This window comes from Diadema antillarum, unplaced genomic scaffold (assembly GCF_040938485.1).
Source record: "Diadema antillarum isolate AM-2024a unplaced genomic scaffold, OU_Dant_1.0 scf00000176, whole genome shotgun sequence".
NCBI classification, from domain to species: Eukaryota; Metazoa; Echinodermata; class Echinoidea; order Diadematoida; family Diadematidae; genus Diadema; species Diadema antillarum.
Genome location: NW_027271065.1, coordinates 738,210 through 753,082, shown reverse-complemented (window position 1 = coordinate 753,082; position 14,873 = coordinate 738,210).

Here is a 14,873-nt window from a genome sequence, read left to right as displayed (position 1 = left end):
TGAATTGATCAGTGTCTTAGTGGTAGCCATGATAAAAAGTTATGGGCGTACATACTCGAGCAGGATTCGAACCTAAGACCTCCTGATCACCGGACAGGCGTCATCTCCACTATAGACCACCGAGCTTTCGCCCGACGGCAAGTGTTGATTCTAATCCTTTTAGCATGCAGCGGGTACTGCGTAATTATTCAAAATCATGAAGTTCTTCCGTCGAGGTGTTTTTCACTGCAACTGATTGACAAATTGCCCTATATCGACGTAAATAAGCACTGAATTGATCAGTGTTTTAGTGGTAGCCATGATAAAAAATCATGGGCGTACATACTCGAGCAGGATTCGCACCTACGACCTCCTGATCACCGGACAGGCGTCATCTCCACCACCGAGCTTTCGCCCGACAGCAATTGTTACTTCTAATCCTTATAGCATGCAGCGGGTACTGCGTAATTATTCAAATTCATAACACTTACGTTCGTCGCAAACATCTCCACCCCAGCTGTCTACGCACGTGCAGACCGGGCTTGCACCAGAGGTGGAGAGTACGTAATTGCAGGCACCGTTGTTTTGACATGGATTATTGGGTAAGCACGGGTTGTCTGCGGAAACGAAACGTAAAGATCGGGACAGCATTTCACATCTGTGTTGGCATTATCTCCCATACGAGGTACATACAACAGATTAGATTCTATTGTCCCTTTAAATCTTTCATAGAATCACACGATGACGAAAAAGACAGACCGACATTTTACCCTCTTAGATCATGACACAAACCCTCCATGATTTTTCTCATAAAGGGGCTATGCAGTGCAAATACACCTTGCCTCGTACTGATTTATGATACTCTCATGGCGAAACGAATAGTATAGTATTGGTTGAGGTGAGAATTCAGCTTGTATTTTTTTTTTGCGAGATAATTAGAAACCACTTTATGGAATGTTACAAACAAAGCACACAATTTTTTGAAAAATTGGGTTTGAAATGGGTGAGATATCAAAAAACAAAGTAAAACAAAGCGGTCCTATCAGATGTTTTGGAAATTTCAGCCATTCAAAACCAATTTTCATCAAGTAAACTTTGAATTCCGTTTAGAAATAAGATAATATGTTCTTTCATATTTCGTAAGAGTTTGCCATTATCTAAAAAAGAAAATCACATTAAAAAGCGTCGGAAACTTCAAAGCCCATCTCAACCAAAGGTTCATTTGATGAAAATGGGTTTTGAACTGGGTGAGATATCAAAAAATGTAAAACGAAGAGGTCCTAATAGATGTTTTGGATATCTCAGCCATTTCAAAACCAAATTTATCAAGTAAACTTTGACTTCCTTTTAGAATTACAATAATATGTTATTTCATATTTCATAAGAGTTTGTCATTATCTTAAAAGAATCATTAAAAAACGTTGGAAACCTCAAACCTCATCTCAATCGAAACAGTACCATCCCTTTAATATGTGTCATTATTTTATGATAGTATTTATACTATTTTCCTAGGATTATTTGAATACGCCCCCCCCCAAAAAAAAAAAAAATCTTTCAAACAAAAATTGTGTCTGTGATATCATCTGTCACTCATTGTTAAAGTACCAACTGGAATGCACCTTTCCCTAGACTGAGCATAACTTGCATGTTTTCCTTCATTGCATTTTGTTAACCATTATTACTAACAAAGCACATTCATTTGTGTATTGTCTAATAGCTAACCATCCATTAAACGTTTATTTTGATGCAATGTTTTGTTTTGTTTTGTTTTGTTTTTGTGTTTTTATTGGTTGTTGTTGTTGTTGTTGTTGTTGTTGTTGTTGTTGTTGAAAAGGGTAGAAAGTTATTCATTAATCAGCCTGCCTTGCCTACATGACCTACGCGTCACTTACCGAATTCGCAATCATTGCCGAGCTGAGTTTCCGGGCATGCGCACACGTATGTGAGAGTTGCTGCAATGTCGGTACAGGTGCCACCGTTGCACGGGTTGTCTTGGCATGGCAATCCTTAGCAGAAGGTAAAACAGTATGATACCAGCGTGCACACTCTTTTATTTCTGCTGCGATTTAAGACTATTATTATAGGACCTCACTATCTTTATTATAGGACGTCACTATCTCAACATTATATCTCATGCACATTTCTTCCCTTAGCGATGGTCTTCACCAGGTGATAAGTGTTACAAATTTGCAAAAAAAAAAATTGTCGTGAAAATAACATCGCCGATTCCACCTTGACACTTCTGATATAACTGCGATTTACGTGTGGAGGGCACGTTTACATCGAGGGTTTCTTCGTGATGATCGGTGTTTCAAAATGCATGTCTACCTTTCTAAATTTGAAATTTGGTAGGTTTTTTTTTTCCCGAGACGTAACCGAGAGTATCTAATGATATTTTGGTTTTGATGATGGTGAAAACAAAAAGCAGAAACTGAATAAAAATCCAATCCAATCATGACATTATGAGTAATTTTACCGAACTTTATTGACTGACATTTACGGATTTCTCACCGACAGCAAAGTAAGGCGACGGAAAGGAGGGGTAAAAGAAGATACACACACACACACACACACACACACGCACATAGATATATTATTCACGTGCTGATTAGATTGATATTTTATATATATACATATAAATCCATTATATATATATATATATATATATATATATATATATATATATCATATAAGATATATCTCAAAGCTCGACAGTAAGTTTTGTTTTCCTCTGGTGACCCTGGTGGTCTCTAAACACTGATGGTGGCTGAAAAACAAAGCGTAAAGGTTGTTTGAAAGAAAACATTACAATCCATTTTGAATCTTAGTTGCCCGATCAGGCTTACGGGCTACTGCCAATGTCGAGCCCTTACATCACGTAACATGTACTCACTGTTTTCGCAAAATGTTCCCACATATCCCTCAGGGCAGTCACATCGTGAGAAGGTCCCCAAGAAAGTATTGTGTATGCATGTACCTCCGTTCATGCATTGGTCTGGATTACATCCTTGCGCTTTAGAAACAGTAGCAAATTTAAAAGCAATATTGAAGATGGAACTACAACTGTACAATGTACTTTCAACAACGTCCGCTATAAAACTCATATACATCGACAGATGACAGACTAGCAGATGATGTATTTCAAAGATGTATGAGTGGTCAAGAAGTGGTCAGAAAGAAAGAGTCCCTCAATTCACAATCAGTCATTGTGTTAGAGTGATCGTTTTGCCGCTGTCAAATTGACATGCATTAAATTGACATGTATTTGTAAATACTCAACATGATGTCATGATCTATCAATCTACATATTCACTGCATGTAAACGGGAAAGGAGTTGATTTTTTTTTCAATTCTTTCTGCGTTTCCATGGCGTATTTCTGAGATGAGTCAGAGAAAATATCAATCTGACAACAAAAATATTATGAACTTGAGTCCTGCACTATGAATACTCAAACGGTCATTGCAAGGAGCGAACACAAGGAGCTCTGCAAGTTGTCGAACCATAGCTGACGATGTTTGAATCAATAGATGAAATAACATAAACGAAGGAAGTATAGTTCTTCAGCAACTCTTAAGAGGAAAGCATCTACCTCTCTCTCTTGGATGATTTATCTCTACCACGTTTTGATATAACTGATATTCATTCGATCTGGATTATACACAACAATAAATCCCAGATACCAGTTCAAAAAAAAAGAAAACAATGACTACCATCCATTTACTGCAACAAATAAAAATGGATATCTAGATAAGCTATACTTTTTTATTTCAAGGAAAATGTTTAGCATTAGGCTCTTTCAATTTTTGAATTTTTTAAAATTTTGCTGGAAGGACGACCGGATATTTGTGAATGCATGGGAAACATGTCCAGCCACGACACCATAAACCTCGGCTGATGTAAATGCATAACTTATTTGGTTGCTAGTAGTAACCATGCATGGTTTCGTAAAAACATGTAAAACTTCGGATTTCTGGGAGATTGTCGTCGATGAACTCCGTCATCCCAATCGTACAATCCTCTGCGTGCCACATTAATTTCCCGTGCATTTGACTCTTTAGTATTGACATATAAAAAGTTAGAGTAAACCTTATATTGTATATATTGAAACCAACTTGACCATGATGTCGAATTGTAATTTATCGGCAGTGTTTCAATAAAAGGCAAAAACATACGTAAACTGCAGTCGGTCCCAATCCAAGAGTTGACGCATGAGCACGTTCGTGACGCGCCGTCCGCAGTCACGGTACATGCCCCGCTGTTGGCACATGGGTTAGCGTTACACGGATTTGCTGCAGGGGTGAAAGTGTAGCAGGGATGCTATCATGTTAACGATGAATGAAATCAAAATGACGTACGCATTTCACTTCGTTTTGTGCAATACATAAAGCATCGGTATTACAGCTGTACATGGATTATTTGATACGGGTAAGACACATCACACACACAAATACATACATATTTATATATAGCTTATAATATGCAATTCTTTTTTTTTTCTGCAAAGATTAACAGCAAATAAAGAGAACAGCCGAAATTGTTCTTGTTTTATAATCATTAATATCTACTTATATTATACCCAAGTGTGATTATTGGCAGACGAGTGTGATGATTAGGCCTAATGGCCTATGTATGTGATCACAATCATTGAGATATACAAATATGAATGTATGTACGTATTTGTACAATGTATATATATATATATATATATATACCAAATATATATCAAATCACAAAACTGACATTAATATGAATGCAGTCGAGAATTTTCGGTTTGTTTCTCATCCAGATTTTCACTGTGAAAAGTTGTGTCTGCGGATTTCGCTTAAATTTTCTGCGGGTTGGCTCATCCCTTACTCCTTGTACATTTACGTGAGGCATTACAACTGGCATCGCAATAATTGACGAGTGCTGTCACCCCTTCAAGATGCGTGTGTGTGTGTGTGCGTGTGTGTGTGTGTGTGTGTGTGTGTGTGTGAGTGAACCCCTGCATCCCAATCAAGTATTCCGTTATAGAAAATACAGTTTACAATGTTCACTGATTATGACAAGCCTGTATCATGTCACACTGATTTGTATAAGAACGAATTCAAAGTGTACCCTCATTTTCATCATATATATTTTCAGGTGTATTTTCTTTGTACAGTTTTGTTCACGAAAAAGTTTCAGAAGCCAAAAAATGAAATGTTCAGTCTACCAAAAGGAGATTTCAGAAGTAGTGATGACATGGGTAAAAAAAAAAAAAAAAAAAATATATATATATATATATATATATATATATATATATGTACGCACGAAGAAGTTTTGTTTAGCGCGTACGGCATACAAATAAACTCAAGCTATCATCGTCAACACATTTGATTTCATTTATTCAATGTATGGCATTTTTTTTTCAAGTACACCATTCTATTCTCTCCAAATTTCATTGACACTGTACATATATGGCTTCACAAATTAATAATATTATACTATTTTCAACAAATTTCGTCATATACATATATATATACATACATATATATATATATATATATATGCAACTGTAATTTCATCAATTACGTGCGCCACATTTTAATTTGCATAGAACGACGGCCAAGAATAGGCAAAAAGCTTGACGGTTCGGCAACCGATGATAGATATGCCTCGACATCATCAGCAAGCTGCAGGCAGCAAACTTACGGTATTGACATCGATCTCCAGTAAACGTTGTTAGGCAGGAACACGTGTGAACGTCGTTGGCAATTTGATTGCACGTACCGCCGTTTAGACACGGGCCGCTGGTGCACGATAGCACTGCAGTGATGAAAAAATATCGATAAATCAATGGCCAACAAGCGAAGTAAGACACGGTCTATACGCAAGTTGCTATGACACAAGTTTCTGCGCCTCACGTGGCTGATCTGCAACGCGAACGCCAAAAGGACGATCGACGCCTCCTTGCGGATTGGACAACGGACATACAGCTGTCACGCGCACTTGCAGCACACCAATTTAGCCTCAATAGCGTTGTCTTATATCGTCCACGTCGCAGATCCAAAGCCGGCTATTATCTTACCGGGTTTTTCTCAACATTCGTATGTAAACTAGACTCGAAAGGTTGGAAGTTACTAGAAACGCAATTTGACATTTGACATTCTATAGAAGGCGCTCTTTGCAAAATAAGATACCTTGAGAGTGCATTCCCTCAGCAGATGATGGTATCTAATGGTACGTCAAAAAGCTGAAAATGAAATACAAAATCCTGCAAAAAAGAGAGTTACAAACCCACCTAATTCAGTTACTATCATTTTTATGTATTTTTCTTCCCCCTAAAAAAAAAAGAAATAAAAAAAATCTGCAGATGCATTATCATGCTAGAATATAGTATTGTCAAAGGTGGTCTTAGGACTGAAAAGGGATTGAGTATATTTGCATCTGCTTCTTTCTGACCAGCAGTACCATGATGCGTTCTTACTCTGTCATGGGTTGGTCGGATTATTTTTAATGCACTCGCCAAAATAAAACACGGAGGACTTCTTGCATCAAGGTGTGATGTTTGCTCCAAGAAAGAGGATGTTAGTCCCTAGCATTGCAAAATGAAATAAGAATATGACAATCGAACACAACCCAATACAGGTGTATACCACTTCAATCCAAGAAAAAAATGGTTCGAAATAGTGCAAGTTCCAAACGATGAACGTTATTATCTCACCTCCCTCGCAATTGACACCGTAATATCTTGTAAGGTCGCACATACAACTCTGCGATGGCGGATTGTCACCGTTATCGTTCGTTACACAAGTTCCTCCATTTTGACACGGCCCTGCAAGGCACGGATCAACTGAATGACAGAAGACAAGATAAAACAGACAAAAAATAATTAGGTGGGAAGGTGTATCAACAGAGCTTCAGGTCATCATCAAAATTTTCTGCAAGATAATATCTTTATTGCTTCTCATGCTTTCAGTCTGTAATCACACTCAGTGCTTTCCACACGAGACTTCACAAGCATATCGTCTGTTTTGATGATAATTTTGACCCATGGAGGACCGACAAAATAATCGACTGCGGTATAGAACCATCTCATAGAGATGACTCTTTTTAAGATACAATGTGAAGCGATAGTAAATTATCACAACTCATTTTCACAAAAAGATTACTTTCGTCAATCATATTTGTGCACCGACATACCATTTCTATAATTAGATCCCTAGAGAAACAAATCGAAAAATTAGGCTTCGTTTCGATTGATTTTGATTTTATTTCTGAATTTCGTTTTCATACATAAATGAAATGCAAAGTCAATTTAACGTAGTAATTGAGCGCAGTATAATTTGAATCTGACAGTTAAAACAAATAAATGATTAATTCAAATATCCAACATATTTTTTTTCCTGACACAATGCAAAATGAAAAAAAAAAATTATGCATACATTTATGGAAACATAGGTTCCCGTATATCTGTTGTTCTGTTGTTCAAAGATCTGTTGTTTGAAAATTGTTTTGTATCAAAACCACGCACAGCATAAAAAAAGCAGCATCTGTCCAAGTATTTCCAACTGATCTGTAAAGGACTACTTCCCATATGGAACAGTGATATTTCCGCTAAATTTTGTTATCTCAGTTTACATGCCGGACAGTGCTCCAATCACCCATAAATTAAAGATGTATGTGGGAGCGTATTGCAAGTTGATACTTTCATTATTTCTAGAAGGAATCTGCATTTTTGAGAGTGATAAGCAAACCAACAATGGATGAATTCACCAACAGAAAGAGGAATAACACTTACTGAACTGGCACCTATCACCGAGATAGCCAGAAGCACATGTGCATTGGAACGCAAAGCCCTCGTTGAGCTCCGTACAGGTACCTCCATTTGAACACGGGCCCGAGGCGCAAGCGCGAACTATCACAGAAAACAAACCAGGCAGAAGAAACAAATTTGATGGAGTTTAAAGGTAAAGGGCCAAAATAAAGCATAACCCCTTCTCTCTCTCTCTCTCTCTCTCTCTCTCTCTGTAGAGAAGTGAAACATGAAATCAATGTCATCACTGAAAAAAAATCTTAAGCTTTAACCTTTCTTTCCAGATACCAAAGAGAGTCCCGAAACTTTGGTGTATGCAATGCGAGTTTTCATAACCAAAGATGCTCTGTAACTCTAATAATGGCTTCGTTTATGTATACATATATATATATATATATATATATATATATATATATATATATATATATGTATGTATATATTAGATGCAATACCTTGATGGATTTCTTTTTAAGGATAAGTTCTGACATATCTGTCATTATAAAAAAAAAAACTTTACCTACTCGAAAATAAGGGTGTTCCCATCTTGTTTTTATAAACAAACATGAAAATTACCACTGTCAATGACATTGATACAAAGTCTAACCTAGCCACGACCGTGCTGATGAAAGATTTACTAGAAATCTGCACAAAAAATCCATATCAATAACGATAACAACAATCACATTCACGTTTAGTCAAACACACTGAAGAGTACACAATTTTACTGAATCATGACCATGATATTGCATGATAAACATGCAACTACGCTTAAATCAGACCGCGCTTACGTGTTTGGCAGTTGGTTCCGATGTACAACGAAGGGCAGTTGCACTGCTGGAAGGACCCGTCACTGTTAGCCACACACACCCCACCATTCTGACAAGGGTTGTTTGGGGTGCAGCCACCTGTGTATTGGATCAGAGAAAGAAATTGAATTGAAAATATCGATGGGATTGGTTAAGGTATACGCTTGGTGAGTACGCGTTCAAACTGTTGATGTTTACAATGGTTCTATCGTTTGTTATTTGTATTTGCCATTTCTGTTTCCACGCTTCAAAGGCATTATTTACCATTTACAGATGAAACAAAACCCCGCTCTAGTGCTTCGAAATAGTTCTAAAATATGAGGCAGAGATAGAAACAATCAATGTTAAAATTTGAATCAGTCTATTCATTGTTAACTTTCGTTAAATATAAAAAATATGAACAAAAGTTGTGACAAAATTGTTTTTAGACTAAACCGTCGAATTAGTTATGGTTTAGTTGAGAAAATTGTGATATCTCATCATTTTCTAGGCTATATTACGAAATTTTATATGGTAGGATGTTTTGTACTACAACTGACCAACACATTTCTATGCATCAAATGTGATATCTCGAACTTTATTTACACCACTGCTCCCACTGGTAAATAGCACATTTACGTGTGCGCAACCTTTATTAGGATATCAAATCGTATCTAAAGCAGAGTACTAAAGGGATAGCCATTGTTTTGCTTCATGACAGATTTGATGAGTACTAGTATCTGCATAACTGTCCACTCTCCCGATCATAGCATAAATTGTTAGGTAACTTAATCTATATTATATACATATCATAATACATATACATATATATATATATGTATATACATAATTATTTACATGTATATATATATGTATTTATATATACATATATATATATATATATATATATATATATATATATATATATAGATATATGTTTTCATATACGGGGTTAGGAAGTCAATCAGATATCGTCCCTTTCCTTCAGATTTAAGGCCCTACATAAAAATAGGAGTTTATGAAAAAAAAGGTGTTATTTGGGCACTGGGCATTTACAAATTTAAGCTTTAGCGAGAAAAATGTTTCTTACCCTATATTTTTTGTTATTGTAAAAGTAGGTTCTATAATTATTCAAAAGCCCAAAACGGACATATCCATTCTGTTAACATTATAAATAGGATTCGTAGAGTCTACGGTGTCAACAATATTAGTATAATACCATACGTAACAGTAATTAGAAAAATAAATCATCCTTACAAATGGAGGCTGGTTGTTAATATTGTCGCCCCTATTATCGTGTGAGAAGAAGTTTTATTTGATCTTGAAAGATCTAAAACCATAACATATTTTCATCTGCCACTCCTATACGCCCTTTACCCGATTTCAACGAATTTTGGTGACTTTTCCTAAAATTTTATTGCAAGCATTTTGATATATAGTTAAGCTATGTCCATGGTTACCATGGCACTCATAAACTGACAACCATGTCCGTCAGAGTTTGCATGTTTTTCTGTTCCAATTTCAGTTGACAATATGATATAGGATGAAATGGGGTTTGAAGATCCTTGATTTTCAATTTCAATTTCAATTTATTTTCATATTTCTCGATGAAAAATTACATCGAATATAACAAAATTAAATGAGATACATGACATACATAGAATATTGCAAATTATACATAAAACATAATAGTGGTCGATCTGTTAAGTTTGGAATCTGTGAATGATTTTATGTCTTATTATCGAGGAACAGATAAAGTGTTTTGCCACCACTAATGGGGACTGCGTGATAAACAAACACATCATGGCATTGTATTGAACATTAATGACCAATAGAAAGATACCAACACCGCTGCATGGCGCTTGTAGATACTGAATTTGTTCAGAAACGTAATGCCAAGGAAACAGAGAGAGAGAGAGAGAGACAGAGCGTGCGCGGACCTGTGTAGGTCGTGTTCAAATTAAAACGTACCGATCGTGCACTGAGTGCCTGTCCAGGATCCCACACACGAGCATTGATACTGGGCGTCAGTGTTGCTGAGAACGACAAGGCAGTTTCCGCTGTTGGCGCACGGGTTGACGGGCACGCATGGATTAACTGTGCAAATGAAATAATAATAAATATGCAACCAAAACTAACGAATTGATAAATCTCAAACATCGAACGACCATTAATTATCTCAAATTTCATTGAGGCTTTATGCAGAGATGTTGGAAGAAGTACTTAGGGAGTAATCCACGCACTAACATCAAAACATGAAATAGGGAAAAGTAGACACTTAAAATCACACTTGTATAGGCCTATATGGAGTGTTTATCAGAATGTTCAACTCCTTCAAATTCTGCACAAATTTCATGTTCGGGACTGTTGGGAACTGTAAACTCCGTGACTTTACACACACACACACACACACACACACACACACACATACATTAAGTTATTATCTTCTTTTTCTTTGCAAACAACGTAGTATATATTAACTTCATAAACCCTAATTTTTACAAATCCATCTCTGCTACTATAACTCGTTACAGCAAATTTGAAGTTGTTTCAAAGATATTAAAAGTGAAGGATTTTATGTACCAGTAAGTATGAAACTTGCGAGGCCACGACTACATCGCCACATCACAAATAATATGACTGATATTAGGCCTACTCACCTGTGAAAGAAAGAATACTCTTTATCATATAATGCCCCGTGTTAATAACAATGTCAATTTTCTGTTCAAGAAAAATCTTTTTCCCCTATAAAACATGGAGTAGATTTTGAAGTCAAGACCGCGGATCGCATAGCTCGCATCACTTCCATTAGAAGGGTTACTACGTAATCACGATGTATACCACACCCCCACCACGATTCTCATTAGTCTGTAAAAATATGTGAACAGCAGCCGTTATTACACATCAGGCAAGTTTAATGCATACTTCCGAGGTACCAAACAACACTTCGGTAACGATTGTTAAGAGGGTAACGTCTGCACAAAGCAAAAACAAAACAACAACTAAAAAAGCACAACCAACCAATTTTAAGAAAAATAATTTTGATAGCCCGTTGCCACTTTGAAGGTTCTACACTTACCGTATTGACAGGAGCTGCCGACATACTGGTCATTACAGTCACATGTGTAAGAAAAGGGGTTAGTGGACTGGACATTCGTGCAGGTGCCTCGTCCAGAACAAGGATTCAGCGTGCACGGGAAAGCTGAAAACAAACAAAACGATAATGACAAAATGAGGAAAGACAAAAATACATGCACACAGCTTTGAATTTACAACGACTCCCTTAAAGAAGAAATCCACCCCCCAAAATGAATAAACTTTCAAAAAAGAAGAGAAAACTATTCCCTATAATACAATACAAAAGTTACAAAAATCGGATAAGAAATAAAGAAGATATATGTAACATTTTGAAATTTCACTTTTTTTCGGAAAACATTTCTTGACCAGTCCTTATAAATATGCAAATGATCGAGCTAATGATGTCATACCCTTACATATTTTTTTTTTTACATATGAAATTTGGACAAATTCTTATTTTTAGCTAATGCAAATAAAGGCATGTTCTTATACCAAGATATATCAGAGTTAACATTTGGTTATCTTTTTTTTTGGTGGCTTTAAGACAGGTTTTATATTTTTACAGCTGAAATATGAGATTTTTTCATTTCTGTGTATGAAGTGAATAAGAAATTGTGAGAGCATGACATTATCAACTTGCTCATTTGAATTTTCATAAGGACTGGTACAGAAATGCTTTCCGAAAAAAAAATAATTTCAAGATTTTTGTCATCTTTATATCGTACTGAAGGTAATTTTTTCTTTTTGTTTTGAACTTTATTCATTTTTGGAGGTGGATTTCCTCTTTAAAATGACACTTTTAACACGCTTTCTCCTTGACTGATATTTTCGTATACAAATGATGCATGGAACACAGTGAGAATTGGATGCACGAGTTTAACTTTGGAACTGTTTAAACCCACAAGCGCAGCGAGTGGGTTTTAGACTGTTTCCAAAGTAAAACGAGAGCACCCAATATTATTCTTACCGATCCACGAAATAGGCCTGTTTATCATTTGTTATTATAAAATTGGTCCGTAAATACTTGAAATTTAACCTCTTTCCCATCATGCGTCCAGTACACCTACGAGGCTTGAGCCATGTGTTCAGACTTTACCGGACACACTGCTCAGTATGGATCAGTAAAAATCAATGTATGATAATTGACCAATCGGATCGCAGAGATTCCAATGCCCATTTTCATATCTTATGACAAATGTGCAAAGGACGGCACAGCCAAAGTAAAAGCAGAGCATAATATACCTATATCATAATAGTTTCCATACAACATCATACCAACATCATTTACACTGAATTGAAGATAAGAGTAATATTTTTTTTTGTGAAAAATTTGGTGCCATAATTATTCTCTCTCATCCAAGCTGTGGTAGCGTTAATGAAGAGTCAGATCTGAATGGCTTACTCTGATATAACTCTACACACAGATGATTACAAGAACGCAAGATCTTACCAACATCACAGTTTCTGCCGTAGTAAAGGGAATTACAGCTGCATAAGTAATCCGGCGGGCTGACAGATTCGTCGTAGGCACATGTGCCAAACACACATTGGTTGTTGTTTCCAAAACATGGGTTGTCTGTCAAAGTTCAAAGTGCACGGATAATTTTGAATGTGTTAAAGTTATCCTACATTATAGGATGCAAAGCATGAACGCATGTAGAAGGTAAGGCTTTTCATTTGTATTGAAAACATATATTCTTTTTCTGTATATATATGGCATTTTGGCTGTGTGGTTCATCATTTGTTCCACTGGACCTTGGAATAGTTCAACTTTTCCACTCTCTAAGAATGTTCCCATATTTTCACAGAACAATTTTACGATACTCCTGTTCACGTTCTATTTGCATTACGAGTAATCTGTGTATGGCAGAGTACATTCTGTACCTTTAGTAGGATCATATTCTTTAGTGCATATTGCAAATGTTTGTCACCTTTCTTGTAGGTGCCTACACATGTAATTGAAAAGCGCAGAATACTACTCCAATGATCCGAGCTAAGGCTAATGACAAACAGGGAATGAATTTGTGTATAATCATGAGGGGGCTTGCTGCTTTTGTATCAACGATACTTGATATGAGGCATATCATTTGTCTATCTGTGATAAGATGGCGATACTGTTGAGATTATATTTGAAATAATATGGAAAAGACCCCAACCACTCAGCAACCTGGCAAACTAATATTTTGTCTACCACTTAATTCTACCACTCTGCTACCACATATTCCATAATTATTACAACATTTTTCAGGTACTGTTTACCACTTGGAGCAGTGATTTAAACAAAAGTTCGAGTGATCACATCTGCTGCACTTGTGTAAGCCTAAAATATAAGGAGATATCACTATTTTTCTCACTAAACCATAACTGTAGAGAGTTTAGTCTAGAAACAATTTAATCATTACTATTGTTCACATTTTGCATGTATATGTAAGAATACTTAACATTGATTATACTGATTATTAATCTTTTTTTTTTACACTGGTTGTTTCTATCCCCAGCTCACATTTCAGAACTATTTTGAAGCACTAAAGCTGGGTTTTTGTTTCATATGCAAGTGGTAAACAATGCCTTTTAATGCAAAACAACCACAACAATACCAACACCTTCTACTGCTACTACTACTTACTACTGTTGCTAGCATACCTCCTCTCCTCATATCTACTTGTTTCCATTTGTTTCTATACAAGGACGAGCAGAACTTCCGATTTTTAGAATATATTATCACTGTTATCATGAACGCGCTGCTACAGCTGTTGCAACCACTTCTGCTTCTATTATCGCTGCCACTATATTGTTACTTCTCGGGCTTTTTTTCATATCCTAATTACAATTATATTCAAGATAGTCTTCATATCTCTTTCTCTTTATTTTATTTTTTCAATTCCCATATTTTTATAATGTTTGTCTATCATGTACAACAATAATTTTAGTCCATTCCCTTCACTCTGTTCTTTCGTTCGTCGCCCCGTCTCTCCCCCCCCCCCCTCCATAGGCCATTTTCTTTTTGCTTATCAATGATATGACAGGACCCTACAATGCCTTGAGAGTTTGCAAATTACACTTGTAGTTCGCTGGTGTAGATTGGAGGTACTAGTAGTTGCTATGGACACCTACCGTATTGACACGTGGACCCGAGTTTGTCAGGCGTACACTGGCAGGTGAAGGTTGTCTCGTCTGCACTCTCGGTGCAGGTCCCGCCCGCCTGGCATGGGTTGTTGGTGCAAGGTTTTGCTGCAAAGAAACGCAATGAATG